This window comes from Macrobrachium rosenbergii, chromosome 15, assembly GCF_040412425.1.
Source record: "Macrobrachium rosenbergii isolate ZJJX-2024 chromosome 15, ASM4041242v1, whole genome shotgun sequence".
NCBI classification, from domain to species: domain Eukaryota; kingdom Metazoa; phylum Arthropoda; class Malacostraca; order Decapoda; family Palaemonidae; genus Macrobrachium; species Macrobrachium rosenbergii.
This window is the reverse complement of record NC_089755.1, coordinates 34667118-34672196: the sequence shown is the minus strand read 5'-3', so window position 1 is coordinate 34672196 and position 5079 is coordinate 34667118. Positions and strand designations below refer to the sequence as shown.

General features: G+C 38.5%; 1 pseudogene; it reads left to right on the top strand.

Moving 5' to 3' along the window:
- Positions 1 to 252: 252 nt before the first annotated feature.
- On the top strand, positions 253 to 3619 carry LOC136846313 (membrane-bound alkaline phosphatase-like; annotated as a pseudogene).
- The last annotated feature ends 1460 nt before the right edge of the window (positions 3620 to 5079 follow it).

The following is a 5079-nucleotide window of genomic DNA, read 5'->3' as shown; positions in this document are numbered from 1 at the left end:
AGAACACGCCGATTCTCATTGAAGAACAACAAAATGTATTATTATTATTATTATGATTTCTCTTATTATTATTTTTTAATCCTCTCAGTGAAAAGAAAAGACGAAATGCTTATTTATTCCCTTGCTGATATCCTGTAAACATTTTCACACAGTTAATAAAATGTAAAGGTAATTTATTTAGAATTAGATTAAATAAATTGCTGATATTCGTTTTGCATGTATCTATATTCGACATACCTTTCAATTTTCCAGATGACTATCATTAGGTCTCGTCCTTCCATTGTTATGAGGGGAGAAGGTCAGTCTGGAGAGAGAGAGAGAGAGAGAGAGAGAGGCAGGGAGGATGGCATATACTGTAGATATACAAAGGAACGTATTCTTTTGTGTTCTTGTGCTATTCTCATTTAGAACAAACTACGTTCAAGAATATATGAAATCTGTATACAATACATTCGTCCATACACTTTTCATCATTTTGTGTTACTTTTGAAGGATCTGTAAAAATATGCTAGAGTATGGTGTACATACGTTATATATAGGTCGAATGTACTTTTGCATGTAAGTGTAAAGAAAATAGGACATTTTCTATTAGTATAACATAAACAACGTAATTTTCGTTTTGTTATTGAGAATTACAGTTGTACTGAAGTTACATCACTCTTGTTGATAAAACTTGCGCACCTTATGGGCCTATGAAATATTATTTAAATATTAAATGCCTTGCTATTTTAGTATATTTCCATGAAAACCTTGTGGAAATCACTTTGTCCCTGAACAACACAGTCTAGCTTGAATTAATAATCCGTTCGAAATGTTTCATGGATAGTTTATGTGTGTGTGTATGTGTGTTTTACAAGCTAGAAATAGCTAATTGTTATTTCATTCTTAATATAATACGTTTGATCTATATGCTTTTTATGCCTCTTATTCTAATGCTGATACCGTGAATCATCAGTAACTCTGCACTTTGTTGAAAAAATTACACTGCCATCATTAATTACTGGCCTTTCTGTATACAGCTTTACAAAAGGGCTAAGGCACCAATACCTAGGTTTTTTGTTACCTTTCCCAGACAAGGACTACTGGATGCAAGACGCGCAGGACGCTCTGACGAGGCAGCTGGGGATCCAGCTGTTGAAGAAGCAGGCCAAGAATGTCATCTTCTTCCTCGGGGACGGCATGTCCCTCAGCACCGTCACGGCAGCCAGGATTCTGAAGGGCAGCAAGACGGGCAAGTTCGAGAGGGAGACTCTCTCCTGGGAGCAGTTCGACTTCGCTGCCCTCAGCAAGGTGAGGGGGAGGTCTTGTGCCCATATCAAGAATAATAACAACTTGAATACATTTAGTTTCTCGTTTGCAGTTATTATCATCAATAGCAGCATTATTAATAGCAATAATAGTAACATATTTTCAACTGCTTTTACAGACCTACAACACGGAAGACATAGTCACAGACAGCGCAGCCAGTGCCACAGCCTGTCGGGGAGTGAAAACTAATCAGGCCATCATTGGACTCGACGCCACCGCCACCTATGAAAACTGTTCAGCCAGAATGACAAGTCCACCCACACCTCATCCATCGCCGAGTGGTTCCTGGTAATATAAATAAGAAATATTACGTAAATATTTGAAAGAGAGCACATACAGTTACATGTAAATGCCATTACCCCACTATTTTCAATACTCCAATCCACAGGAGGCCGGGAGGTCAGCAGGTCTGGTCACTACAACGAGGGTGACCCACGCCACTCCCGCCGGGGTTTACGCTCATGTGGCCGATAGAAAATGGGAAGATGACAAACACGTAAATATTATTATTGCTGTTATTTTTAGGTTCATAACCACACTTATAGAACAGTGGAGGGTAGAAAGCCATCCCAAAGAGAGGTAGAGAATTTCCTTGCTTCGTATATCTGGAAAAAGGGAGATAAGTTCAGCTTTTGAAAATGAGCAAATTTATGCACTCATAATTAGTGACAGATGTTATACTGTTGTTGTTTTTGTTTTTCTTGCTTTAGATGATCTAAACATTTCATTACCGAAGGCTAACAAGAGCAGCATGCAATCTGACTGCGAATACAGTTATATCAAGCAAACAACATATAATACATACTCTTACGTAAACATGCACTTAAAAAAACTATATCCATTTTATTATGGTTTTAATTGTATTCTGCTGCTTTTGACTTCTTCCACCTGTCTTTCTCCTAGATTTTAGACGATTACGTAGACCCAAATACCTGTGACGACATCGCTGAACAGCTGGTGTACGGAGAACCTGGAAGACATCTAAAGGTAAGATACTGAGAATTGTTTTGGTTGATAATGTTCGGAATTTAATTGACGGCTTATCCGCTTCACCTTTTTGTCCTTGTTTTTTTATTCTTTTGTTGCCCTTATCTTTATACATTTCCCTCAGTTTCTTTTGTTTTTCTCTAGACATGTTAACTTGGTCATCTTCAGGAAAGTCTGTGTAATTAACGGTCTTGGTCTTCTTCCTCTTCGTCTTCTTTTTCTTTTTCTTCTTAAACGTTTCCCTTTGACAGTTATAATCTTCCTTTGCTTTGTGTTTATGCTCTTACCCTACATAAGCACACTTATTTTTTCCAACTCATCCTTCACTTCAATAAAGAAAAAATGTCAACCTTTCTTTGAACCAACTGCAGGTCGTTCTGGGAGGTGGTCGTCGCAGCTTCAGGCCCCAAGAGGAACCCGACGTGGAAGATGGCTCAGCAGGATACCGACGGGATGGCAGGAACCTCATCAACGCCTGGCTGGAGGAGAAGGAGAAGATGGGAGCCTCTGCCGCCTACGCCTGGAACAAAGAGGACCTCATGGCTATTGACCTCCAGAACACGGATTATGTCATGGGTAGGTCAAGTTGCCAAAATAAGGTCACCTTTCGGTTGTATTTTTCTGTTCTTTAAGAACTCGAGATAATATTATCTGGCTTGGCCATTGAGCTAGCAACCTCATCCCATTTAGACCTCGGGAGCTAGGTGTGGATGACAGTTGGTCACTGTGAGGCCCGAGGAGCCATCGGGATGAATGTGGTAGGTACTAGTCACTTGCCTGGAAAAAAACCTCGTCGCTGTATATCATCAGACTATCTCCTGGGTAAGTCAGGGATCTTGATGCCCTTGAAGATCGAGGAAAGAGGTCAAAGGCACTCTTTTTAACCCAATTGGCTGCTGAAACACTGATGACTTCATAAATGTTGACCTTCAGAAAACACTGTCTTATGGGTCAGATTATGTATCTGCTGATAATTATTAGTTGACAGAAAGCTTTATTCTTAATGTTTGGAACATTAAATACATGATATTCTAAAATGGCTATTTTTTTCGGGAATTTTGTCCTGGTAAACAAACCGTAACCCAGTCGTATGTCGTCGGTATAGTTATAAAAACTTAGCAGAAAAAAAGATTATCATTACTTTACTTCCTTCATTTTAGGACTGTTTGATCACTCTCACATGGACACCGTCCTCACGAGAAACGTGTCCATGGATCCGACATTGCCGGAGATGACTAAGTTTGCCATTGAAATGCTCTCCAAAGATCCAAATGGATATTTCCTCTTAGTTGAAGGTAAGTAAATAGAATTTCAAAGAGAGTTCAGTTTAGAAAACATGATGAATTTGTAATGTTCTGGTATCCAAGAGAAATTGTGGGAGGCCTCAGGGAAAGGAGGAAAATTTACGTAAAGGTGATGAGTACTGTAAAAGAGTGAATGGCATTATAGTGCAAGCAATAATAACTTATGGTAAATGTGTGCACTTAGTAGAAAGTGAGCGAGAGTTGCCATTACTTTGTAGAATCCATTATAAAAACAAAATAACCATGATTTACGGCCTGTATGTATACTCATAAAAAGAATATCCGAAAAGTTAATAATAAGGTATGAGAAACCTGTTAGAGAATATAGATAGGCACTTTATTGTAAAGGAAGCGTTGGTTCAAAGACTAGCTGGCTGTTCTGATCTCATTATGTGTGGATGATATCAGAAAAGTAAACAAAAAGAATTAGCCACTTTGACAAAGGGTCTTTCCTCGTCTTGTTAAAAAATTACCAAAGGACTTTTTGACAAAAACGAAGGTTATTTTCGGAGTAGGATCATAAACCCTAAGCTGTGGTCAGCTTTTTATCAAGTTTTATAGTTAATCATCGTAATATTTTATATGACCAAATATATTTTTTATCAGCTGGGTATGGAAAGCTTCGCAGGCGCTCAAAACCTGTTTGGAGTTATACCAATAATGAATCATTAGGGGAAAAAGAAACCTTGTGAATTCTGCTCTTAACAATATTATGAAAAACCTGAACGCTAATATCTATCAGAAGGCAACGAGTCCGAAAGCGTTGCCAGACACACGATCTTGGCTAACTTTAACCTTAAATAAAATAAAAAAAAAACTAGTGAGGCTAAAGGGCTGCAATTTGATGATTGGAGGGTGGATGATCAACATACCAATATGCAGCCCTCTAGCATCAGCAGTTTTTAAGATCTGAGGGAGGACAGAAAAAGTGCAGATGGACAGACAAATAGCCATCTCAGATGTTTCTTTTACAGAAAACTAAAATGAACGAAATAACTTTACTGAAACCTCAATGAGGTCCACTCAGCTTGTAAAACATTTCAGGAGGACATTGACCCTCATGCACCCACGGCTAGGCCCTGTACAGACCCTGGACTTCATGAAGCCGTCAGCATGGCCCTTTCCTGACAGACTCAGAGGAACCATCATCCTTGTGACCGCCGATCACGGTCACACGCCCGCATCAACGGGTTACAAGCCAAGAGGATATTTTTAGGTAAAGAAAATTATATTTTTTTATGTCGTTCTTATATCTATGTATCTATCTATATCTTTGTCTATCTATCTATCTAAGATATATACAGTATATATATTGTCACGAAGTGATCAAGTACCTGGTTATTACACAACTATTAAATCCAAAATTTTACCTCACTTCAGCCAGATGCCTGAACCCTCAATAACAATAATTGCTGAACACTCTAAAAAATAGTGATCCCAAAACTTGCTTATCTTGTAAAAATCAGTCTAAGTTTATGAA